The 27,664-nt window shown below is 46.0% G+C and overlaps 1 long non-coding RNA gene across 1 annotated transcript in view; it reads right to left on the bottom strand.

Moving 5' to 3' along the window:
• Positions 1-23,437: 23,437 nt before the first annotated feature.
• Positions 23,438-27,664, bottom strand: part of LOC140731164 (uncharacterized) — a 60,510-nt gene continuing 56,283 nt past the window's right edge. The window contains exon 4 of the long non-coding RNA XR_012099736.1: positions 23,438-23,506. This is a non-coding gene — a long non-coding RNA (uncharacterized lncRNA). The remainder of the gene's footprint in view (positions 23,507-27,664) is intronic.

Below are 27,664 nucleotides of genomic sequence, written 5' to 3'. Positions count from 1 at the left end.
CTGCGGCTATTGCATCACCTGTCAATCAGTTATGTCGGTATGCAAATTGTAGGGGGTCCAGTGTGGGTGGTAGCATGCTGCAGATGTAATCCTTGACCAGCCTCTCAAAGCATTTGCTTATTATTGAGGTGAGTGTGACAGGATGCTAGTTGTTCAGACAGGTTACCTTGGTCTGAACAACAGCCAAACCTTTTGACCATGTCTGCATGCTTTTACGCACTGAGTTGCTGCCACATGATATGATATTTGCATTAACGGGCAGGTATACCTAATAAAGTGGCCACCGAGTATATTCATATTCCACTGCATCTTTCAGGCACAAGAGCGGAGTTAGGGTAAACTACCTCTGGGCCTCTAACCTCCAGTCCATGGTCCAGACTCATAGACATCAGGCCTCTAATTTCTGGACATGCCAACCTCTAACCTCGATCCTCTATTCCCCTCATCCCTGTCCCTAAACCATTAGAGAAATTGATAGAAGATAATTTGTGCAGGATTAGCACAGTAGCGTAGCAGTGAGCATGACACTATTACAGCTTGGGGTGTCGGAAATTGGAGTTCAATTCTGGTGTCCTCTGAAAGAAGCCTGTACATCCTCCGTGTGAGCACGTGGGTTTCCTCCCACATTCCAAAGAGGCAGCAGTTAGTAGGTTCATTAGTCATTGTAAATGTCCCTTCAGGGGGCAGGTTAGAATAGGTGGGATGCTGGGTGGTGCTGGTCAGTGGGCTGGAAGGTCCTGTTCTGCACTGTATCTCCAGATAAAATGAGAACAAATTTAAATAAAACACATTAGCACCAGAGAAGCTGACAGATCAGGAGGGCTCACTGAGCCAGCCACACACAGCGATCCTGGGATCGGGTCACTCTCTTCCCTCACTGCTCAGTTCCTCAGACGCACCGGTTCGACTCCCAGCGACCAGCTTTGATATCTGATCTGTGCTGCCTGCAATACCATCCCGTAGACTTCCTGCTAAGGATTCAAGATTCAACATTGTCTAACGTCATTTCTAGTACTGAAGCGTAAAGAAAACGAAATAATTGTTGCTCTGGATCTGACACAGCACAAAAAAGCACAATAAGATAAAGCTGAATGGGTGGGCAGGTGGAGAGGGGAGGGGGGTTTGATGCTTCGCTGCTGCTTGTGTGTGGGAGGGGGAGAGGGGGCTGTGGGTTCTAATGTTTTCCTGTCATTCAATCTTTGGGGTTCTCTTCTGTTTTAATGGATGTCTGTGAAGAGTAAGAAGTTCAAGTTGTATACTGTATATATTCTCTGATATCAAAATGGAACCATTTGAACACAATATTAAACAAGACACAATAAGTATAAAGACAGTGTATATACATTGATTGTATGTCCATAAAGTGACGCTAGGCACAGAAGTGTCTGTGCATAAGGTGACTGACAGGAAATTATATAGTGGTGGTGGGGTGTTTTAGTGGGCGGAGGTGTTGAACAGTCTTACAGCTTGGGGGAAGTAACTGTTTTTGAGCCTGGTGATCCTGATGTGGATGCTATGTAGCCTCCTCCCTGATGGGAGTGGGACAAATAGTCCATGAGCAGGATGGGTGGGATCCTTCATGATATCACTGCCACCTTTCCACATATATCTGGCAGGTAGGCTGGTGCGATGATGTGTCGGGTAGTTTTGACTACTCTTTGTGGAGCCTTCCTGTCCGCTGCAGTGCAGTTTCCGAACCGTGCGAGGATGGAGCTTGCTAGGACGCTCTCTACTGCGCTTTGGTAAAAAGAAGTGAGTACAGATGTACCCAGTCCAGTTCACTTCAGCCTCCTCAGAAAGTAAAGGCATTGGTGAGCTTTTCTGACCGTGTAAATATGAGCTGTAGGTGGTCTAAATCGTCGATTGAAGGTTAAATGAAATGGTCAGGGAAGGGGCAAAAGGTTAACATTTCCAAACTTGTTAGGAAAGGTTCTGTTAGGCTCTGAGGAACAGCAAGCTCTGTTGTCGAAGCCCGCTTGGTGCCTCGATTAGGCTGGAGGATATTTTGCCTGGTTTATCTAACAACCTAGAGAGAGTTCACAGTCGGGGGGCATGTTTCTACAATAGATAGCTCCAGACCCAAAATGCTGGAGAAAAAAAAGCACAGCCTACAGGTTTAATAGATACAGCAGTCCACCCTTCGATCAGGAAGTCCCAGTGCAGCCCAGTCTCTATCAGCAGGGTGCATCAGTTTTGTTTTTGAGTGTGATTAATAATTGAGGCACTCTAATGCAGCTCACATCTCCTGCTTTCCACTCAAACACCATCCGTAAACCTTCAAAGCTGAGTGGTGTGGTTGCAGGGTTATCAGAGTTCGGCAGGAACATAAAACAGACGTTCTGCGGTGCTGGGACATTGTCAGACTTGTTCGAAAGCAGGTCTGTTGGTGTGTTTCTGCTACAGAAGCAGTTCCCAAACTTTTTTTATGCCATGGCCTCCTACCATTAACTGAGGGGTCCGTGGCTGTGAACCCATGTGACAAAGAGGAAACTCTCCAGACAGGAAATTCGGAATACACTACCAGAGTCACCCTAGAATCATGCTCCCACCCCCACCCCACTTTAGCCATTTCCATCCTCGGTAAAAGTCTCCAGCTGTCTACTCGGTCTGTGCCTCTTGTCAACTTGTACACCTCTGTCAAGTCAGCTCTCACGTTCCTTCACTCCAAAAAAAGTAAAGCCCCCATCTCACTTAATCTATCCTCATAAGGCAGAAGCACATGAGATTCTGAAGATGCTGGAAATCCAGAGCAATACATACAAAATGCTGGAGGAACTCTGCAGGTCAGGCAGCATCTATGGAGGGGAATAAAGGTTGAGGTTTTGGGCTGGGATTCTTCCTCATAAGTCCTAAAGAAGGATCTCAGCCAAAGCATTGTTTAGAGTTCCTCCAGCATTTTGCGTTTCTTCCTCATAAGACATGCTCTCTCATCCAGGCAGCATCCTGGTACATCTCCTCTGCACCCTCTCTAAAGCTTCCACATCCTTCCTATAATGAGGTGATGAAAACTGAACACAATACTCCACGTCATAGATTTGTCTTCAGTCCATAGAGATTGTCCTTCACCTGTTGACTACTTTTACTTTGGAAAGTTCTAAATCCTATATCACAGCTGTTCTAACCCTCATGACACAATGGTCATGGTTTCCTAAGGCTCAATCACTGATACTTATCCTCTTGTCATGCCTCATTTCCTTGATGCAAATCAGACTTTATTTTATTTAGAGATACAGTGTGGAACAGATCCTTCTGACCCACCGAGCCACCCCACCCAGCAACCCACCCCCCCCCCCCGATTTAACCCTAGCCTAATCACAGGACAATTTACAATGACCAACTAGCCTACTGACCAGTGTATCTTTGGACTGTGGGATGAAATTGGAGCACCCGGTGGAAACCCGGGTGATGGAGAGAACCTACAAACTCCTTACAGGCAGAGGCGGATTTGAACTCTGAACTCTGCCCTGAGCTGTGATAGTGTTGTGCTAACTGCTACACCACGATGGTATACTGATTGAGAAAGATCAGTCCTTTGGCGCAGTCTCAATACTGTGTATATTTGAAGACGGTCACATGAGCCACCACACAATCTTATTTTATAAACACAAGCATTGAATTGGATGAAAGCAACTCCTTTATTTAAATGGTAATCTATAATTGGGGTGTCTGGGGTGTCCAGGGGGGGATAACACCTCTGGTGAAGGGGCTTGTCATGTCCGTTCTGGGGCAGCTCACTCACTTTGGTCTCCATTGGAAATTCAGCTCTCACCTGTGGCTCCAAGTAGCGATTTGCATGCAACAAGCAACCACACCCTAGTACACCACTTCAACATGTGGGCTAAAGCAGGTGAGGGTAGCCAACGGGCCTCATGCCCTGGTGAGATAGGGACTTCATTCCTAACCTGTGAAGTCTGCTCTAGTGAACTGGGCGGATGAGATCTCCAGTGAGATCCAACAGTCATGAAGGTGGATCTGCAACACACTGTGGAGAGCAAAGGGCACGACGAGGAACAGAAGACGTCATGGTCATCCACTGCAGCCAAGGAAGACCCCAGTTTGTGACGACTCCTCGTACCACTGGACCTGGACTTCTGAGGTCAAGAGAGTGGAGCTGCCCCAATGCAACAGCTTTTCCACTTTGAAAGCTCTCCTGTAACCGCCGGACATAATGGACGACCACTAACCTATGACATTCTCCCCCTCCCATTTCAGTGTAATACACCTTTCACTGGCGCCACAGTAACAAGCAGTTAGCGCGAAGCTATTACAGCTGAGGTATCTGGACGTCAGAGTTCAATTCCGGTGCTGTCTGCAAGGAGTTTGCATGCTTTCCCCATGAACTGTGTGGCTTTCCTCCGGGTGCTCCAGTTTCCTCCCATAGTCCAAAGACGTACTGGTTAGTAGATTAATTAGTAAATTGTCCTGTGACTAGGCTAGGATTAAATCAGGGGTTACTGGTGGTATGACTCGTTGGGCCCGAATTCCACACTGTATCTCTAAATAAAAAACTAAAAAATAAATATTGGTAACAGAGGGATGGGACTACACATTGTCCCAGGGAGATCAGGAACTATCTTATATGTACTCTTAACTTCTAACTTTTAAAACCTTTGTTTTAATGTGACTGTTTTAATTCTATTTTTAGGTATTGTTAGATAGGAAATGTTAGAAATAAATTGCAGTCTTTTACTTGGTTCCACCGTTTTCATATTGTAGTGGGTTTAGTGGCTGAATTATCAGTACACCATGAGGACTACGTACTGGGAGACGAGGAGCAGGAGCAGAGTTCAACCCTCCAGCCTTTCAACATGACCTTGGCTCACCTTTGACTGACCAACCGACTCACAAGAGCTCTAGACCTACAGTAGAACAAGGTGTACGGGCACAGGCCCTTTCTGTCCATACCTTCCTGTCCTCCCCATTTGCTTGCATTAGGACCGTATCATATAATGTCTATTTATCAGTCTTAATGTCTCTTAACTCACTGTGTAAAGATTTCATTCCAAAGTATCCAACATGGCACTTGCATTGTAGATTGGTTTGCAGTCTTTTTTCTCTCTTTCTCTCTCCTCCTCTCTCCTCCTCTCTCCTTGCCTTATTGGCCTTGTTCCTTGTATTTGCAAACTGTAAGAGAAGTCTTTATTGAGCAGTGTGGTCAGTTCTTGTCCCCAGCTACTCGACTCATCCCATCCCACGCCACCCGACCTCCCTTACTGCACTATATACAAAATGTCAACAGTTTCAAGAACTCACTGAATGTTGGGCTCAGAGATGTAAAGACAAGAAATGGACGTGGTTTAATTTAGCCAACTCGGGTTTAGCATTCAGACACAGGTAGTTGGAATCTGACCCCACAGCTAGGCTTTTATCAATTCCGTTCCACTTGTCACAAGAAAGTGAAGCCAGCAGTGTGAAGTTTAAAGACACAGCAGGAAGTAAGTGGAGGTTTTCATCTAAAAATTAATGGTGTTTTTTATTGCTCTTTGCTAAATTCCATCCCGCTCTTCAAATTAAATGCCTGGGTACACCTTGTCCTGTAAAGCAGGTTGTCCCCCTGCTCATAGCACTAGACCTGCGGTAAAGAGTGATTAATCCTGCCTCACAAATCAATCACTAAACCCACGTGTCAATCCCTCACTTTCCAACACTCACCTATCTCCATGCACCATAAATAAACGTCTGCCTGGCTGCAGCACTAACGTGCTTAGTTTAACGCCGGATGGCCACTTTATTAGGTACGCCTGCTCATTAATGCAAATCTCTAATCAGCCAATCATGTGGCAGCAACCCAATAGATACAGATATGGTCAAGAGGTTCAGTTGTTGTACAGACCAAACATCAGAATGGGGAAAGAAATGTGATTTAAGTGACTTTGACCATGGCACATAAACAGGTGAAGACAGTCAAACAACCAAAATGCATACAAAGACAAACTGTGCAAATTCAAATAATAGAGAGTGTGAGTTGTAAAGCGCCCTTGTCAATGAGTCTGTAGGTTGTAGAATTGGGCTAGAGTTGAGGTTAGTGAGGTTATCTACACCAGTTCAGGAGCCTGATGGTTGTAGGGTAATAACTGTTTCCGAACCTGGTGGTGGGGCGCCCAAGGCTTCTGTACCTCCTGCTGGAGTGAGACGTAGTGAAAGAAGAAGTGGGCCCAGTGAGCCCACACCACCCAATCCCATTCATGCAACTCATTAACCTACTGAGCTGTGTGTCTCTGGGAGGAAAGCAGAGCACCCAGACAAAACCCACACGGTCATGGTGAGAACATGCAAACTCCTTACAGACCGCGTTACGCTACCCGCTATGTATAATACCATTCCAGATTAATTTAGTTAATTATCTTTAAATTCCCAATGGGATTGGGATTTGATCTTATTTCTCTAAATTGTTCATCCATGTCTAATAACTCAATACATCTGCTACACCACCCCATGAAGAGTTCCCAGAGCCTGCCACACTGGGCACTCTGAGTGCAGTCAAGCCCATGATTGCTGAGTTCTAGGATCAAAGGCTATGATCAGAAGTCGGGGAAGTCTGAAAGGCAAAGCCGAAGGTTGAAGTCTACATCCTGGGCAAGTCCAGAGATAGGGAGTGAGTCCGGGCCAGAGACCACAGCTTGGAGTCCCGATGTCTGAGAGTCCGGGGCAAGGACTAGAGCCTGCCGGTGGCCTCTCCTGGGGTTGGAGGCCCGTCTGCGTGTGTGAGGGGGTGAGACGGTGGAAAGGGGTTTGTTTTGATGCTGTTATCCTCTTTGTTCTGCTGAGCGGTGTGGGCGTGCTATGTTGGGACCAGAATGTGGGTGGCACTTGCCGACTGCGCTCAGCACGTCCTTGGGTATGTTAGCTCTCAAAACAAACGACGATTTTCATTGGATGTTTCGCAGAACATTAGATGAATAAATCTGAATCGGGTCGTTGTTTTAAGATGGCGCTGGTAAGTTCAGCCGCGACTTACTGGCAGCAAACTAAACAAACAATACAACTAAATACTTTAATAATAACTTTCTCTTATCAAATTTATGGTAAAACATTACCACAGACATTGGAGAGGCAAGTGAAGGCGAGGCTGGGTTGAGGGTAGAAGTGTACAGGTGTGAGGCAATATCGAGGAGAGCGGAGTGGAGCAGAGTTGGAGCGGAGGAGAGGAAGATTCGAGGCTCATTTATCTAAACCGAGAGTGAGGTTTGGTCAACCTAAGCACCAGGCTGATTTGGAAAGGTTGGGTATGGGCCAAAACATGGCGGCAGGGTCCAGGCGCAAAGTGTATGGATGTGATGGGGCTCAGGTCCTAATGTGAGGAACAGCCCAATGTTTGGACGATTTAAACACCAGGCCAGATGAGTTGAAAAGGCAGGGTGTCAGAACAAGAGCTGAGGGTCAGGCTGGTTCTGCTTGCCACTCTGCTCCGTGTGGAACTGAGGCAGAGGCTGTGGCCTGCTCTGGCTGCTCTGGGCTTGATGTCTATGGACAAACAAGAGAGAATCTGCAGATGCTGGAAATCCGAGCAACACACACAAAATGCTGGAGGAACTCTGCAAGTCAGGTAGCATCTGTGAAAATGTACAGTCAATGTTTCGGGCCGAGACCCTTTTCCATAGATGCCGCCTGGCCTGCTGAGTTCCTCCAGCCTTTTGTGTGTGTTGCTTTGATGTCTGTGGACTCTCTTTTGTTCTGAATGCTATTTGCTTACTTCTATTGTTTGCACGATTTGTTTCTCCCCCTCTGCACACTGGTTTGACAGTCTTCATTTTTTTATCGGTTCTGTTGGGTTTCTTTGTTTTGTGGCTGCCTGTCAGGAGATGAATCTCAAGGTTGAATAAAGTACACACACTTTGATAATAAATGTACTTTGAACTTTGAATCTGAACCTGAATCTGAACCTAAATCTGAACTACCTGCTGAGCTTTGACCATCAGTGTGTGATGGTGGGTCAGATCCCTGGATCAGACCTGAAAGTTCGGACTGACGATGGCCTGGGGGCTGAGTAAGGGGTTGAGGGGTCGAGCCTTTGGGGAAGGCAGCAGCCTCCACTCTCGCTGCTGCACACTGTGAACCATGTCCACCAGATTGTGATGAGAAGAGTAAACGAATGATTAGCTGTTTCCAGTTGTGAAGTTTATTTTGCATGTGTTTCGATTATTTGCTGAGACATTCCAGGTCACTCCTGCTGTTGACTCTTCTCCCCCTGTGATAATTATCTCTAATGACTTAATGTGGCTACTAAATAACATCTGAAAGCAGCCATGGAAATACTTTCTGTCTCTCTCCCTCTTCTTTCTCTCAGTCTCTCTATCTCTCTAATGACCATGTCAATCAAAATCTCATCTTTCTCTCCATCACTCTCCTATCTATCTCTCTCTCTACCTCTCTCTTTTTCTCTCCTTTCTATCTCTCTCACTCGCTCTCTATCTCCATCTCCCCCTATCTACCCCATCTCACGCCCCCTTCCTGCCCTCACCCCTCTTTGCATACCTCTCTCTCTCTTCCCTCTCTCTCTCTCTCTCTCTCTCTTCCCTCTCCTCCTTCTTTCTCTCCCTCCCCCCAAGCTGGAGGAGTGTGAAGGAAAGAGACGGAGGCAGTTTGAAAGGCACAGAGAGGTGGAGGGGGAGCCTCCTGAAAGCAGATATAAATCATTCAGGAGGTGGAGCAGACAACTCTTCATTCCAGGCGGAGAAAAACCTGTTTGTTTTTATGTTGATGGGCAACTTCAAAAGGGTTAAAGTGGCAAGAGAGATGAATCGCTGGGAGGATGAGGAATCTGGGATAAGAGTTATCCCTCTGTGGAATGAACTCCGAATCAATCACATAGTACACAACATGTGCTATCTTAGGAACCAGGGGCTTATCTTACAGAAGATGCACAGGGAGCTGAAATACATTCCAGCCAATGAAGTGGCACTGAGGGTCCAGATCATCAACTTTCTCCCGGACAGGGTAGTGCCCACACTCAGATTTGTGTATCGCGTGTACATTGAGCCTACAGTGCAATGCATCACTTGTACAGGGGGCAGTGGCGGCAGAGATTTGTAAACTCATCCAGCTCCACACAACCCCACCCCGAGGACACCTTCGAAAGACGATGCGTCTAGAAGGCGGCCTTCATCGTCTGGAACACGCCCTCTTCTCGGAACTACCTTCGGGGAGAAGTTTCAGGAATTTGAACACCCCCACTCAACATTCTAGGGACAGCTTCTTCCCCTCCGCCATCAGATTTCTGAACGGTCCATAAACGCTACCTCACTGCTCCTCTTTCACACTATTTATTTACTTCAAAAAAGTAGTCAAAATATATTTATTATCAAAGTACATATATGTCACTATCTTCAGATTCATTTTCATGTTGGCATTTATTGTAAATAAAGAAATTTGTGGCAATTTGTGAAAAATATTAATAAAGACTGACAAACAACCAACAGACAAAAGAAGACAAATTATACAAATAATAAATAAATAGTTTCTTTAACTTATAGTAATTTTCATGTCTTGCACTACAGTTGTCACAAAACAGCAGATTTCTTTACGTATGTAAAGATAAGGGGGTGCCATGGAAGTGTGGCGATTAGTCAGTTTCACTCTGGAAAAAAGTCTCTGGCTGTCCACTTGATCTGGTACCACGCTCATCCTCCTCCTTTCCAGAGAGAAAAGCCCCAGCTCCCTCGACCTCTCCTCATACGACTTTCTCTCTAATCCAGGTAGCATCCTGGTAAATCTCTTCTGCACCCTCTCCAAACAGCTCGGGGCGTTCCAGAGTTCAGAGTTCATCAGTAAGGAGCCTGTACGTTCTCCCTGCGGAATGTGTGGGTTTCCTCCGGGTGCTCCGGTTTCCTCCCACTGTCCAAAGACGCACGGGTTAGTAGGTTAAATGGTGATTGTAAATTGTCCTGTGATTAGACTAGGGTTAAATCGGGGGTTGCTGTGCAGTGTGGATCAAGGGGCCAGAAGGGCCGATTCTGAATGGTATCTCAATGAATATTAAACCTGATTCTGATTCTGTTTGGTCCAATTGTGCTTTAAATGTGAGAAGGACAGACTATTCTGAGCACCAACAAACTACTCATTAATGTATTCAGTACTTTTCCACACCACACAAGCAGATAAATTACTGGGAGAATGTGACCATGTCTCAACTCTCTCTAGTGCTTTAGTGACAATGGCCTATTATGTACCATTACTGACCAGTGTAAGAGAATCAAACATTTCAGTGGTTCTTTATCATGATCACAGGGTTTAATCTTTATGTACATAGACACAATCTATTCTCACAACCTGCAGTCTTGAAGATTGTTACTGTGGTAAATAAAGATAGATAGATAGATACTTTATTCATCCCCATGGGGAAATTCAACTTTTTTTTCCAATGTCCCATACACTTGTTGTAGCAAAACTAATTACATACAATACTTAACTCAGTAAAAAAATATGATATGCATCTAAATCACCGTCTCAAAAAGCATTAATAATAGCTTTTAAAAAGTTCTTAAGTCCTTGCGGTAGAATTGTAAAGCCTAATGGCATTGGGGAGTATTGACCTCTTCATCCTGTCTGAGGAGCATTGCATCGATAGTAACCTGTCACTGAAACTGCTTCTCTGTCTCTGGATGGTGCTATGTAGAGGATGTTCAGAGTTATCCATAATTGACCGTAGCCTACTCAGCGCCCTTCGCTCAGCTACCGATGTTAAACTCTCCAGTACTTTGCCCATGACAGAGCCCGCCTTCCTTACCAGCTTATTAAGACGTGAGGCATCCCTCTTCTTAATGCTTCCTCCCCAACACGCCACCACAAAGAAGAGGGCGCTCTCCACAACTGACCTATAGAACATCTTACTTGATAAAAAAGCAGCTTTACTTGGTAAAGAGCAGCATTAATAAAAAAACAATAAACCCAAGAGACTGCAGATACTGGAAATCCAGAGCAAGACATACAAAATGCTGGAAGAACTCAGCAGGTCAGGCGGCATCTGTGGAAATGAATAAACAGTCAACATTTTGGGCCAAAACCCTTCAAAAGTGATGTGTTTTGCATTGATATCAACCTGTTCACCAATATTGAAAAGGACAGCACAGAACAGGTCCTTCAGCCCATAGGGTTGTGCCAACCCTTTAACCTAGCCCAAGATCAATCTAACCCTTGCCTCCTACAATGCCCTCCATTTTTCTTTCATCCATGTGCCTACCTAAGAGTCTCTTAAATGCCCCTACCACCACCCCAGCAGTGCACTCCTGGACCCATCATTCTCTGTCTAAGAACACCTGCCTCTGACGTCCCCCTGTACTTTCCTCCAATCACTCTAGTTACGCTCTTTCTATTAGTCAGTTTCACTCTGGAAAAAAGTCTCTGGCTGTCCACTTGATCTGGTACCCCTCTCATCCTCCTCCTTTCTAGAGAGAAAAGCCCCAGCTCCCTCAACCTCTCCTCATACGACTTCCTCTCTAATCCAGGTAGCATCCTGGTAAATCTCTTCAGCACCCTCTCCAAAGCTTCCACATCCTTCCTGTAATGAGGCAATCAGAACTGAAGACAAAGATTCCAAAGGTTCATGTCATAGATTTGTTTTTAATCCATAGAGATTGTCCTTCACCTGTTGACTACTTTTACTTTGGAAAGTTCTAAATCCTATATCACAGCTGTTCTAACCCTCATGACACAATGGTCACGGTTTCCTAAGGCTCAATCACTGATACTTTCCCTCTTGTCCTGCCTCATTTCCCTGATACAAATCAGACTTTGTTATATTTAGAGATACAGCACGGAACAGACCCTTTCAACCCAATGACCTACGCTGCCAGCAACCTGATTTGATCCTAGCCTAATCATGGAACAATTTACAATGACCAATTAAGCTACTAACTGGTCCATCTTTGGACTGTGAGAGAAAACTGTAATGAGGCAACCAAAACTGAACACAATAGTCCAAATGTGTGGTGTAACTAGGGATCTATGAGCTGTAACATTACCTTGCAGCTCCTGAACTCATTCCTCTGACTAATGAAGACCAACACACCACGTGCCTTCTCATCCACAATATCCTTCGGAAATTGCAGGGTTTGTTTGAATTAATACACTGCCTGCTTGTGGTCCATTTACCGAAGAACACAACCTCACTATTCCTCATTTGCTCTCTATATTTACTTTGTAACTTATAGAAACTTCTATGTCACACACAGCTCCGCTACCACAAAACAGCAGTTTGAAGCGGCTGCTCCTTGGGTTCTGACTGCATTGCAACTGCATGCTTCTCATAGAAAACATAGAAAACATAGAAAATAGGTGCAGGAGTAGGCCATTTGGCCCTTCGAGCCTGCACCGCCATTCAGTATGATCATGGCTGATCATCCAACTCAGAACCCTGTACCTGCTTTCTCTCCATACCCCCTGATCCCTTTAGTCACAAGGGCCATATCTAACTTCCTCTTAAATATAGCCAATGAACCGGCCTCAACTGTTTCCTGTGGCAGAGAATTCCACAGATTCACCACCCTCTGTGTGAAGAAGTTTTTCCTCATCTCGGTCCTAAAAGGCTTCCCCTTTATCCTTAAACTGTGACCCCTCGTTCTGGACTTCCCCAACATCGGAAACAATCTTCCTGCATCTACATCACCCAGTACGGAGCGGGGTGGGGCCCTCAAGGGATCTCCTGGCTGGCCTCCTCCTGGGCCTGGCCAGGTTAGTCATTCCTGGGTCCAGGTGGCAAGCATTCAAGGACTCTGCCCAAGCCGACTGCCTGCCCCTCTACTGGGCTTCAATAGAAATCATATTTTAAATTTAAGGGTTCCTTAGCATTGTAATAGCTGGGTGCCAAATTGTATTGGTCTCTGCCACTCCTTTGGGTTCATCAGCTGTGTGGAAAGGGGGAGCCTGCCGCGTGGGCCACAGCTGGTGCACTCGAAGTTACGGCACAGACTGACACAGTTTGGCAGCAGCGGAATTGCAGAAGTTGCCAGTCAGTGTTGAACTCAACATAGGACTGCCTTGGAGACTCCAGCTCCAGATTTTTCCTCCTCCCCCATGAGTGGGTAAAGTCACAAGGCAGCGGAGGTTTAAGATCAGAGTTTACCTTCTCCTAGACGAGCTGCAGCAGTGTCCTTCGAGAAGGAGTGCACTTTGAAGAAGTTCCAAATGGGGAAGTTCTGGAAATTGATGGACACCACATGGGGCATGGACGTAACCTCAGATAAGCTGCCAACCATGGCTGACAAACCCCATCTGCCCAAAGTAACCGGTTTTAAGGTGCCAGTAACCCGCCTTTGTCCCTTCTCTTGTCAGTAGAAGTGGTTCTGCCGGGCTTAGTAGCTAAACCACACGTGAAGTCCAGCAGCTGGACTTGGTTGTCAGAGGCTATTTGAGACGCACCCTTGGGAGCACTAAATAGGTAGTGGGAGCTCTTGCCCAACACCATCTCCCCACACCCCCCTCTGGATATGACAACCTTAAGGAACCACAAGACGTCTACTTGAAGGGTTTCCATGGGTCCAGGTTCTGGGGAAAATGGCTTCCTAGCAAAGCTGTGCATTCTGTGAATCTTTACCTGTGAAACTTTGATGTGAATTGCATTAGTGATAGTTTCCAGGAGCACTTCATCACACAAGTTTCAAACCTTTTAATCTCAGTACGTCAAGCAGTGAATGGTCCCAGTACACTGTGTATTTATGGTTCTCCTCAAAGGTATACTCTTTCTGGGTTGCAATTTATCATGTTGGGTAACAGCTGAATCTGCACTGCTCGAAGGTTGGAATATTATCTGCCTTTCCCTGATGGAAGATAGATATCCAGACCACCCTGGCCCCGTCTGATGTCTCAGGCAATGTTGATTTAAGTTATCTCTGGTACGAGCTCCCTGTCACTCACAGGCGACATCTGGAATCCATTTCACGGTCCATCAGCTCCTGGTCCACTCTCCGCTGACCCTACTATTTGCTGCTTGTTTAAGCTGCCCTCCCTCTGGGAGCTGGCTGGAGCTCGCTGGCCTGACAGATTGGAAACGTGTTTGCAGGATACGTCAAGTACTCCTGAGAATCTGATCTGTCCGCAATGGTGCTGAGACCGAAAAGGCCAGAACTACAACACCCACGGTACCGAGGCACAGAATAAAAATTAAAGTTTTACAATTAAGCAGCAAAAAGAAGCAATTTTTTTTCACAGAGGGCAATGCTTTTTAATTAGAGTCTTTTAGATTAGATTAGATTCAACTTTATTATCATTTGCAATGAGTACAGATACAAAGCCAATGAAATGCAGGTAGCATCTAACCAGAAATGCAAAGAATAGTGTTATTTACAAAATAACTGTGAATAAAAAGTAATTTCTACAGCACACAAATATAAAAGTACTGAGACAGTACAATATGGGTGCAATACTGCTTATCGCTGTGATGTGAAGTTCAGCAGGGTCACAGCCTCAGGGAAGAAGCTCTTCCTGTGCCTGCTGGTGCGGGAGCGGAGGCTCCTGTAACACCAACCGGATGGGAGGAGAGTAAAAAGTCCATGGTTAGGGTGAGATGTATCCTTGATAATGCAAGTCCATGGTTAGGGTGAGATGTATCCTTGATAATGCTTTTCGCCCTGCCCAGGCAGCGTTTATGGTAGATGTTCTCAATGGTGGGCAATTGGGTGCCGATAATCCGCTGGGCAGTTTTCACCACCCGCTGGAGTGCATTGCAGTCCAATACGGGACAATTGCCGTACCACACTGAGATGCAGTTGGTGAGTACGCTCTCAATGGTACAGCAGTAAAAGTCCGTCAGTATTCTGGGACAGAGGTGAGCTTCCTTGATGCTCCGCAAGAAATAAAGTTGCTGTTGCGCCTTTTTGATCAGGATGGAGCAGTTCAGGGACCAGGTGAGATCCTCGGAAATGTGGACTCCAAGGGATTTGAAGCTTTATACACGCTCCACTACAGCTCTGTTGATATAGATGGGGACGTGAGTGTGGCTCCTAGCATGCCTGAAGTCCTTGGTCTTGTGGGTGTTGAGGGCCAGGTTGTTGTCAGCACACCATGTGGCCAGGTGCTGGACCTCGTCCCTGTAGGCCATCTCGTCATCCCCTCTGATCAGGCCAACCACCATTGCGAACTTGATTATGGAGTTAGAACCATGTACAGGAATGCAGTCATGGGTGAAAAGGGGGTACAGAAGAGGGCTCAGCACACAGACTTGAGGCACACCGGTGTTCAGGGTGAGAGTGGAGGAGGAGAGGTTGTCTAATTTAACAGATTGGGGTCTGTTAGTCAGAATGTCCAAGGTCAAATTGCAGAGGGATGAGCTGATACCAAGCTGGGGAAGTTTGGTGATCAGCTTGGAGGGGATCACAGTATTGAATGCCGAACTAAAGTCAATGAACAGCATTCTGACGTAAGAGTTGGGGCTGTCCGGGTGGGTCAGGGCAGAGTGAAGTGCCGTGGAGATGTCATCCTCTGTTGACCTGTTGGTGCGATAGGCAAATTGATGGGGGTATGGGGTAATGGGCAGACAGGATTTGAGATGTGATAGAACCAGTCTCTCAAAGCACTTTGCAATGATGGGGGTGAGTGCAACTGGGCGGAAGTCATTCAGGCCTGTGGCAGTGGAATGCTTTGGCACTGGCACGATGGTGGCGATCTTGAAGCTTGTGGGGACAACTGCCTGGGCCAGGGACAGATTGAAAATGTCCGTGAAGACCCCGGCCAACTGCCCTGCACAGACTCTGAGCTCACAGCCAGGTATTCCATCCCAACCAGCTGCGTTCCGTACATTCACCCTGCTCAGGGTGAAAACCCCGGCCAACTGCCCTGCACAGACTCTGAGCTCACAGCCAGGTATTCCATCCCAACCAGCTGCGTTCCGTACATTCACCCTGCTCAGGGTGAAAACCCCGGCCAACTGCCCTGCACAGACTCTGAGCACACGGCCAGGTATTCTATCCGGACCAGCTGCCTTCCGTACATTCACCCTGCTCAGGGTGAAAACCCCGGCCAACTGCCCTGCACAGACACTGAGCACACGGCCAGGTATTCCATCCCGACCAGCTGCCTTCCGTACATTCACCCTGCTCAGGGTGAAAACCCCGGCCAACTGCCCTGCACAGACTCTGAGCACACGGCCAGGTATTCCATCCCGACCAGCTGCCTTCCGTACATTCACCCTGCTCAGGGTGAAAACCCCGGCCAACTGCCCTGCACAGACACTGAGCACACGGCCAGGTATTCCATCCCGACCAGCTGCCTTCCGTACATTCACCCTGCTCAGGGTGAAAACCCCGGCCAACTGCCCTGCACAGACTCTGAGCACACGGCCAGGTATTCCATCCCGACCAGCTACCTTCCGTACATTCACCCTGCTCAGGGTGAAAACCCCGGCCAACTGCCCTGCACAGACACTGAGCACACGGCCAGGTATTCCATCCCGACCAGCTGCCTTCCGTACATTCACCCTGCTCAGGGTGAAAACCCCGGCCAACTGCCCTGCACAGACTCTGAGCACACGGCCAGGTATTCCATCCCGACCAGCTACCTTCCGTACATTCACCCTGCTCAGGGTGAAAACCCCGGCCAACTGCCCTGCACAGACTCTGAGCACACGGCCAGGTATTCCATCCCGACCAGCTGCCTTCCGTACATTCACCCTGCTCAGGGTGAAAACCCCGGCCAACTGCCCTGCACAGACACTGAGCACACGGCCAGGTATTCCATCCCGACCAGCTGCCTTCCGTACATTCACCCTGCTCAGGGTGAAAACCCCGGCCAACTGCCCTGCACAGACTCTGAGCACACGGCCAGGTATTCCATCCCGACCAGCTGCCTTCCGTACATTCACCCTGCTCAGGGTGAAAACCCCGGCCAACTGCCCTGCACAGACACTGAGCACACGGCCAGGTATTCCATCCCGACCAGCTGCCTTCCGTACATTCACCCTGCTCAGGGTGAAAACCCCGGCCAACTGCCCTGCACAGACTCTGAGCACACGGCCAGGTATTCCATCCCGACCAGCTACCTTCCGTACATTCACCCTGCTCAGGGTGAAAACCCCGGCCAACTGCCCTGCACAGACTCTGAGCTCACAGCCAGGTATTCCATACAGACCAACTACCTTCCGTACATTCACCCTGCTCAGGGTGAAAACCCCGGCCAACTGCCCTGCACAGACTCTGAGCTCACAGCCAGGTATTCCATCCCGACCAGCTACCTTCCGTACATTCACCCTGCTCAGGGTGAAAACCCCGGCCAACTGCCCTGCACAGACTCTGAGCTCACAGCCAGGTATTCCATCCCAACCAGCTGCGTTCCGTACATTCACCCTGCTCAGGGTGAAAACCCCGGCCAACTGCCCTGCACAGACTCTGAGCACACGGCCAGGTATTCTATCCGGACCAGCTGCCTTCCGTACATTCACCCTGCTCAGGGTGAAAACCCCGGCCAACTGCCCTGCACAGACACTGAGCACACGGCCAGGTATTCCATCCCGACCAGCTGCCTTCCGTACATTCACCCTGCTCAGGGTGAAAACCCCGGCCAACTGCCCTGCACAGACTCTGAGCACACGGCCAGGTATTCCATCCCGACCAGCTACCTTCCGTACATTCACCCTGCTCAGGGTGAAAACCCCGGCCAACTGCCCTGCACAGACTCTGAGCTCACAGCCAGGTATTCCATCCCGACCAGCTACCTTCCGTACATTCACCCTGCTCAGGGTGAAAACCCCGGCCAACTGCCCTGCACAGACTCTGAGCTCACAGCCAGGTATTCCATACAGACCAGCTACCTTCCGTACATTCACCCTGCTCAGGGTGAAAACCCCGGCCAACTGCCCTGCACAGACTCTGAGCTCACAGTCAGGTATTCCATACAGACCAGCTACCTTCCGTACATTCACCCTGCTCAGGGTGAAAACCCCGGCCAACTGCCCTGCACAGACTCTGAGCACACGGCCAGGTATTCCATCTGGACCAGCTGCCTTCCGTACATTCACCCTGCTCAGGGTGAAAACCCCGGCCAACTGCCCTGCACAGACTCTGAGCACACGGCCAGGTATTCCATACAGACCAGCTGCCTTCCGTACGTTCGCCCTGATCAGGGTGGCGCAAACATCGGAAAGTGAGAGAGGCAGTTCACCAGGTGGGAGGTCCGCTTTGAGGGTGACCTCCTTGTTCTCTCGGTCAAAGTGAGCGTAGAAGTAATTGAGCTCATCAGGGAGGGAAGCAGAGCTGGAAGGGGGCACAGTACTAGGTGGTTTGAAGTCTGTAATGACCTGTACGTCATGCCATATGCGCCGGGGGTCCGAGGAGTTGAAATACTCCTCGATCCTCTGTTTGTAAGTGCGTTTAGCCTGAGAGATTCCCCTCCTCAGGCTGGTCCTGGCTGAGCTGTAAGCCTCCCATTCGGTTAAATCTCTGGCTTTGAGCAGGGGGCGAACCTCTCTGTTCATCCGTTGTTTCTGATTGGGGAAAACTTTTCTTTGTTTTTGTGATGTCACTTGTTGATGTGCTCAAGGACAGAGCTGGTATCTAAGTCAATGTTGATCTGAGAGTCTGTGGTGGCATGGGCAGCAAACACTCTCCAGTCTGTGTGCTGGAATTGGTGCTGAAGAGCAGAGTCAGCACCCTCCAACCAGATCTTAATAGTCTTCATTGTGGGTTTCACACGTTTAATGACTGGGCTATACTTGGGAAGCAGAAACAATTAAAGCACTACAACACAGAAAGAGGAGCTTTGGTCCAACTACTACGTACTGTTATTCTACCCCCAGTCTCATCGACCTGTCCTCCATAATACCCCTCCCATTCAGGTCCTTATCCAAATTTCAACCCCACATCCACAACTTCCACCGGCAGCTCATTCCACACTCTCACCACCCTCTGAGTGAAGGGGTTCCCCCTCATCTTCCCCTTCAGTATCTCACCTTTCACCCTTAACCTATGACCAAGGAAACTGATAAAAAAAGATCAAATCTGTGAAACAGGTGGACTATTTACTGGAATCTGTATGTTAAACTGTGGCTCCCCCTCAGTCTCTATCAGTTACCAGGAATTAGCTAAGGTTGCCTTTTTGAAAGCATGACTAAAGATTTGAGGCAGAGATCAAGTGAAAAGTCGGTGGCTTTCCCAGGGCAGAAATGGCTAATATGAAGGGGGCATAATTTTAAGGTGTTTGGAGGAAAGTATAGGAGGAATGTCAAAGGTAGGTCTTTTACACAGAGAGTGCTGGTGTGTGGAATACCCTGACAGGGGTGGTGATAGAGGCAGAAGCATCAGGGGCATCTGAGAGACTCTTTGGATGAAAGAAAAATGGAGGGTTATGTGGGAGGCAAGGGTTAGCTTGATCTTGGAGTAGGTTAAAAGGGCAGTACAACATTGTGGGCTGAAGGGCCTGTACTGTGCTGTAGTTTTCTTAGTCAAATTAAAGTAATGAGCTTTTTGGGTCTGTGCAGGGCTCCGGAGGGTATTGGGCTCCAAGGTTTTTAGGACACCAGAATTGGTTAATTGTTGTTTAACGAGAGTCATTAATCGTTTAGAGTTCCTTGTGTTTTTCTTGAACGACTCACTGTTTGTAATGTGGTCTCCTGGTGCTTTCTATTTAAGCTTGATAAGTTTATCTTGATAGGCTCTGGGATTTCATGGTACTTGTATTATTTAAACGGATGCCCAATTAGCGCTAATCAAGGAGTCCTGGTTTTAAGAATGTTACTTCTCGCGTTGTCGCTCAGCTTTTAGAATTATTATAAATAAACTCTTGTTGCTGTCCCTACATTGGAGTCTGTCTTTCCTCCGCACTTGGGTTCTGATATTGGCAGTGCACATCGTGACGATTTATTATCAAAGTACATGTATGCCTTCATATAGTACCCTGAAATTCATTTTCAAGTTTACAAGAAAATACAAAAATATGAAAAAATATACATAAACATAGACTAACAAACCACCAGTGTGCAAAAGAAGAAAGACTGTGCAAATAAATTAATTAAATAAGCAATATGGAGGACATGAGTTGCAGAGTCCTTGAAGGAGAGTCCATAGGTTGTGGAATCATTTCAGTGTTGAGTGAATAAAGTTATCCACGCTGATTCAGGAGCCTGATAGTCGAAGGGCAGTAACTGTTCTTGAACCTGGTGGTTGGGACCTTAGGCTCCCGTACCTCCTGTCCAATGAGAGTAGCGAGTTGACATCATGACCTGGATGGTGGGGTGCTTGATGATGGATGCTGCTTTCTATGTTCTGTGATTTGTCTCTGAATTACTGCCGTTTGGATCACAATGATCTGAAGTCTTTTGATTTCTTCCCAGTTGCTTTCCACCAATAGGTGAAGAGAGTTAACTTGCAGCCTATCGCATCTTTCCACTGTAGTGAGGTGAGTAAAGGAATAGAAATGCAAGTCCGACCTCTGACACCTGACAGATTCAAATCCCTCTTCAGGACTGGCTTCTTAATTATGAGCCTTGGTAATAAAATAGCAGCGTTTAATCGACGCTCCCACTGACTGGATTGTGTAAAAATGCAACCGACACTATTATCTAATGTCAAATCCAGTTTAGATTTGTTCTCCAATTTTATCAGTGTAATAAAGACATAAATTAATTTCATTTTCAAAATTCAAACTAAATTTATTATCAAAGTACATATATATCACCATATACTACCCTGACATTCATTTTCTTGCCGGTATTCACATTACAACAAGAACTACAGTGGAATCAATGAAAAACTACACAAAACAATGACTGACAAATTGTGCAAATATAAATCAGAAACAAGCAATAATAAACAAACAAATTAATATATAAATATAACTGAGAAAGTGGGTTATAGAGTGAAATTTCCGGAAGCGCCTGTTCTGTGCTGTATTGCTAAATAAACAAACAAACAAATAGTTTGTTGGCTATTGTGGTGGCTATTGGAAATTGAAACAAAAACAGGGGATTTTGAAAGAAGGTCAGTCAGCATCTACGGAGAAAGAAACAGAGTTAATATTTCAGATAATCTCTCACCACGGATGCTGCCACTGAGTATTTCCAGCACTTTTTTTTGGGCTAATTGAAATATCATTTTTCAGTTGAACATGAGTTTTGGTGTAAAAAAAAATCAGAAATCCACTTAGATACTTTCATTGACACTCAAACATGAAAATGCCTTCAAAAACACTTAGGAGTATGACATTTCAAGATCAAGTTTATTGTCACCCAACTGCACACACGTATACATCTAAACGAAACATCGTTCCTCCAGGGACCAAGGTGCAAAGTACATTACGTGTCACCACGCATAAACTAATATTAACACAATAATATTTTGAACAATATTAGATCCCCCAGTCAAGGTAAGAAATTAATTTGGTCTGAATGATGTAAGTAGTTAAATGTTAATATCAGACATCACCGTTACTCAATTAGATTCCAGGGTTTTTAATTTGTTGCTGCATAAATATATTGTAAAGCATTTACTGAAAGCTTTATTAGAACTGACAGTCAAAAGGGTCCCTGAAGAACATTCTGCAAAAAATCTTAATCACCACAGTCTGGAGATTACCCATTCTTGCAGAATCGGTTCAAAGAACAAACTGAAGAAAATGCAGGAAAGAATATAAAATAACTTTAGGACTTCAACATTTTTAAGAATAAAAATATAGGTTTAAAAATTAAGCAGCAAAAGAGGTAATATTTTTTCATTGTGTGGGCAATGCATTTTAATTAAAGTCGGAACATTACAGCACAGAAACAGACCCTTCTGCCCACCTAGTTTGTGCTAAACTGTTACTTTGCCTAGTTTCATCAACCTGACCCGAACCACAGCCCTCCTGAACTCTCACATTCATGTACTTATCCAAACTTCTCTTAAGCGTCGAAATCAATTTTACATCCACCACTTCAACTGGCAGCTCATTCCACATTCTCACAAAGTGACCCCTCAAATTCCCCTTTTAAATATTTCGCCTTTCACCCTTAACCCATGACCTCTAGTTGTTGCCTCACCCAACCTCAGAGGAAAAAGCCTGTTTACATTTACTCTATATATACCCCTCATAATCTTGTACCTCTATGAAATCTCCCCCATTACATTCCAGGGAATAAAGTCCTAACCTATTCAGCCTTTAACTATAACATAGGTAGTAGAAGATTTGAGATTCAAGATCAAAATTTGCTTAATGTCACTTCCAATACACAAGAGTAAAGGAGAATTAAATAATTGTTACTCTGGATCTGATGCAGTAGAAAGAAAACACAATAAGATCAAGAATGCAATAATATTTTAAAAAACACAAATATGAATACATAAGCTATCTTATATACATATATTTTATGTCTGTAAAGTGATGCCAGGCACAGTCTGTACACAAGGTGACTCTGACAGGAAATGATAAAGTAGAGGTGGTTGGGGGTGTGGAGGGGAGGGTTAGTGGGTGGAGGTGTTGAACAGTCTTACTGCTTGGGGAAAGTAGCTGTTTCTGAGTCTGGTGGCCCTGGTGTGAATGCTACGTAGCCTCCTTCCTGACGGGAGTGGGACAAACAGACCATGAGCAGGGTGGGTGGGATCCTTCATGATGTTACTGGCCCTTTCCTGGCATCTTTCAGTATTTCTGTGCTAGATGTAAGGTAGACTGTTGCCAGTACTCACTACATACATATGAGGGGTGATTGATAAGTTCGTGGCCTAAGGTACAAGGAGTCAATTTTAGAAAACATAGCACATTTATTTTTCAACGTAATCCCCTGCTACATTTACACACTTAGTCCAGCGGTCATGGAGCATACGGATCCCTTCTTTGTAGTGCGTGTAACGAGAGCGTCTTGGGCCTCCAGGTGGTCCACAGCAGGGGTGATTGATAAGTTTGTGGCCTAAGGTAGGAGGAGATGAGTTATACAGCTCTCATTACATACACGTGCAATTCAACTTTTTGAGTGATTATGCAGAAAGTTTGAAGTTAATAACTCATCTCCTTCTATCTTAGGCCACAAACTTATCAATCACCCCTGCTGTGGATCACTTCTGGAGGTCCAAGACGTCGACTTCTACAAAGGAGGGATCCGTATGCTCCACGACCGCTGGACTAAGTGTGTAAATGTAGGAAAAATAAATGTGCTAGGTTTTCTCAAATTGACTCCTTCTACCTTAGGCCACGAACTTATCAGTCACCCCTCGTAATTGTCTCCTTCGAAACGTCATTGATGGTAACGTAGCAACAGATTCATGAAATTCAGACCGTCTCCCCCTCAGGTGAAAGATACAAAAACATTGTCCATTTTAAGCATGTGAAAGTCATATAAAATCACATTCTGGAAAAGATTACTATACATGCAATATTAAGATATCACTTAGATTTTCTGTTTTGAGTTCCTTTCCAAAAAATAAGGCTTGAGAGGAGTTCTGCCTCATGCTTTTCACCAGCTGGGTAGACGTACCAACCCCGGGAATGTTTTGGACCTGATGGTGTTAGATTATTTTATGCTATTTGTGGAATTGATTCAACTTACCTAATAAACCAGCTTTCTCACTAATGATAATCTCCTGAGGCTCGGGCCTGGATCCTGTCTGGATTTGAGCTGGCAGAAAGAGAAATAAGCTCATTTATTCAATGCTTTTATTCAATTATGGACTGTTTGCCCCACTCCCATCAGGGAGGAGCTCTGTAGTATCCACACCAGGACCACCTGACTCAAAAACATTAACTTTCCCCAAGCCATCAGCCTGAGCAACACCTCCACCCCTCACCCAGTCCACCTCCCTCCACCATTTTATGAACTTTCATCCTTTTATGTATACACAGCAAATCCATGTATTTAAGCTAATTTGATCTACAGCCACACTCAGCAGTTACTTGTACTTTGTGTTTTATAGGATTTAATTATATAAGTTGTGTATTTTTTTTCTTTTTTATTGTGCTCGTTATTCAAGTTCAAGTTTATTGTCATCTGACTGCACGTACATACAGCCAAATAAAACAACATTCCTCTGGATGACAGTACACCCACAAAACATATATCACACACAGCACATAAACCAAAATATGAACATGTTAATAAAATATCATGCAAAATGCATTTAGTGCACAGCTCAAGTAAACAGTAAACAGCTCGCTGTCCTAGTGATGAGACCTCGGTGGTGACAGGGTATTCATTAGTCTCTCAGCCTGAGGGAAGAAGCTGTTACCCAGTCTGGAAGTTCTAGTCCTGATTCTCCGGTACCTCCTTCCTGACGGTTGTGAGTCAAAGAGACTGTGGGATGGGTGGTAGGGATCCTCAACAATACTTCCGGCCCTTCGCCTGCAATGCTTCCGGTAAATATCACAAATACTAGGGGAGGGAGACCCCAGTTACTGGGTCTTTCCATGATGCATCAGATTCCAGAGTAACAATCACTTTATTCTCCTTCACACTCGTGTGCTGACAAATGACAATAAATAATCTTGAATCTTGAAGAGTGGTCATCAGCCTGGGAGGTGAAACTCCTTATGAAGTTGTGTCTGTAGTCTCTCGTGTCTCCAAGTAGTCTTGTTTCTGAAGTTCATTTCCATAGTGTTTACTGGCCAGCTTCTGGAAACTAAGGATTGTGCTTTGGACCTGCTGTCAGGAACCTACAGGGAACATGTGGGGCAATGCGGCATGAGGAACATGTGGGGCAACAGGGCACGTGTCTACGTGATGGACAGCGCTCAGTAATCTCTCTCTCTCTCTCTCTCTCTCTCACTCTCACTCTCTCTCATTCTCTCTCTCTCACTCTCACTCTCTCACTCTCACTCTCTCTCTCTCTCACTCTCACTCTCTCTCTCTCTCTCACTCTCACTCTCTCACTCGCACTCGCACTCGCACTCGCACTCGCACTCTCACTCTCACTCTCACTCTCTCTCACTCTCACTCTCTCTCACTCTCTCTCTCTCACTCTCGTCTGACCAAGCTAATACTCTCAGGTTGGCTTTATGGTGCCTTTGCCGCCATACATGGCAAAATATCCATTTCTTTAGTACTGAGGATATGTAAACGTATGTATGTTGTTTGTATACAGTATTTAAGGTGGATACTTCTGTTTATTTTGTAATATGATTGTAACTACTTTGTGGGCTGCATTGTATTCTAATTCATGTGTAGTCATGTTGGGTAATTAAGGATGGTATGTCCTGCTGCCTGATAAACAGGGCTCTTGGACCTCAGAAGCAGAGAGGGATAGAGGCTACCAGGAGTTCTCACAAGTACAGAACTACTACTGTGTTTTCAGGTAGATATCTTTTTGTAAATATTGGCAGTTATCTTTTCATTATTTTTGCTAATTTTTATAAGTTTGACTTTTCACACACCTAATAAGCACCCTTGCATTAAAGCACCAAGCAACTCCTGCCATTTTTCTTTGGTCATAACCCGTGTATCTGACAGTGTGCACAAGCAGCCATAACATTGAGTAGCGCTTGCTGAATACTGGGGGAGCTTGCCCCCTTGCCTCAGCCCACCACGTAGGGCGGGTGATCAAAGACTACTTATCCCGTGCTCTACGTCAACGCAGTCAAACCTGGAAAAGCAGCAAACCTTCCCTGAATGCCCACCTGAAATTCAAATGATCTTTTTAAAGGTTTAAGTCAACAGATTTGTTTTATTTGTCACATGTATGTTGAAACATCAAAACATACAGCAAAATTCATTGTTTGCGTCAACAACCAACACAGGGCGTGCTGGGGTAGCCCACAAGTGTCACCATGTTTTGGCCAACGTAGCACGCCCACACTTACTAGCCCTAACCCGTACATCTTGGGACTGTGGGAGGAAACTGGAGCACCCAGAGGAAACCCACACAGTCGGAGGAGAATGTGTAACTCCTTACAGACAGTGGTGGGAATTGAACCCAGATCGTGACTGCAGACACTGTAAAGTGTTATAGTAACCACGACGGTACTGTCTGACCCTTATTGTCACACACACAAGTCCGTGTGTGTACACCACAGATCTTCCTCACAGCAGTGTCACAGGCAGCGTTCACAAGAAAAACATAAATCGTACACAATGTTTTTCAAGGAAGAACATAATTAGAACAAAAACCCCACAAAGTCCATTTTAGTGCAGAGTGATCACAGTGTTACTAAATTTAGTGATTAGGGTTGTTGCCAGTTGATTGAAGAGTAGTAACCATTCCTCAGACTGCTGATGTGGGACTTCAGGCTTCTGTACCCATGCCTGATGGGAGCTGTGAGAAGATCCAGCACAATTAAACCGCTTGTTCGATGACGACGCCCAAATTTAACTGAATATGTTGCTTCTCTGAAAGAAACATTGTGCTCAGTTCTGGTCGCCTCATTACTGGATCCTTCCAGTGGAAACATTACAGAGGGTGCAGAGGAGATTCTTCAGACCTGTTGCCTTGACGTCGCACGTGATGAAGACCATGGAGCGGCTGATAATACAGAATCTGAGGCCACAAACCAGGCACGCCCAGGATCCTCTTCAGTTTGCGTATAAGGAGAAGGTGGGAGTGGAGGATGCTATCACGTATTTGCTGCACAAATCACTCTCTCACCTAGAGGGGGTCAGTTGTGCTGTGAGGATTACATTCCTTGACTTCTCCAGTGCCTTTAACACCATCCAGCCCAAGATCTTAAGGCACAAACTAACGGAGATGGGAGTAGACTCTCACATGGTGGATTGGATAGTGGACTACTTGACAGATAGACCTCAGTATGTGCGGTTGGGAGACTGTAGGTCTGACATGGTGGTCAGCAGCACAGGGGCACCGCAGGGAACCGTACTCTCTCCGGTCCTGTTCACCCTGTACACATCAGACTTCCAATATAATTCAGAGTCCTGCCATGTGCAGAAGTTCGCTGATGACACGGCCATAGTGGGGTGTGTCAAGAATGGACAGGAGGAGGAGTATAGGAAACTGATACAGGACTTTGTGATATGGTGCAACTCAAACTACCTGCGTCTCAATATCACCAAGACCAAGGAGATGGTGGTGGACTTTAGGAGATCTAGGCCTCATATGGAGCCAGTGATCATTAATGGAGAATGTGTGGAGCAGGTTAAGACCTACAAGTATCTGGGAGTACAGTTAGACGAGAAGCTAGACTGGACTGCCAACACAGATGCCTTGTGCAGGAAGGCACAGAGTCGACTGTACTTCCTAAGAAGGTTGGCGTCATTCAATGTCTGTAGTGAGATGCTGAAGATGTTCTATAGGTCAGTTGTGGAGAGCGCCCTCTTCTTTGTGGTGGCGTGTTGGGGAGGAAGCATTAAGAAGAGGGACGCCTCACGTCTTAATAAGCTGGTAAGGAAGGCGGGCTCTGTCATGGGCAAAGTACTGGAGAGTTTAACATCGGTAGCTGAGCGAAGGGCGCTGTGTAGGCTACGGTCAATTATGGATAACTCTGAACATCCTCTACATAGCACCATCCAGAGACAGAGAAGCAGTTTCAGCGACAGGTTACTATCGATGCAATGCTCCTCAGACAGGATGAAGAGGTCAATACTCCCCAATGCCATTAGGCTTTACAATTCTACCGCCAGGACTTAAGAACTTTTTAAAAGCTATTATTAATGCTTTTTGAGATGGTGATTTAGATGCATATCATATTTTTTTTACTGAGTTAAGTATTGTATGTAATTAGTTCTGCTACAACAAGTGTATGGGACATTGGAAAAAAAAGTTGAATTTCCCCATGGGGATGAATAAAGTATCTATCTATCTATCTATCTATCTATCTATTAGGATGCTGCCTG

Source organism: Hemitrygon akajei, chromosome 7 (genome assembly GCF_048418815.1).
Source record: "Hemitrygon akajei chromosome 7, sHemAka1.3, whole genome shotgun sequence".
NCBI lineage: Eukaryota > Metazoa > Chordata > Chondrichthyes > Myliobatiformes > Dasyatidae > Hemitrygon > Hemitrygon akajei.
This window is presented reverse-complemented; position numbering and strand designations above follow the sequence as displayed.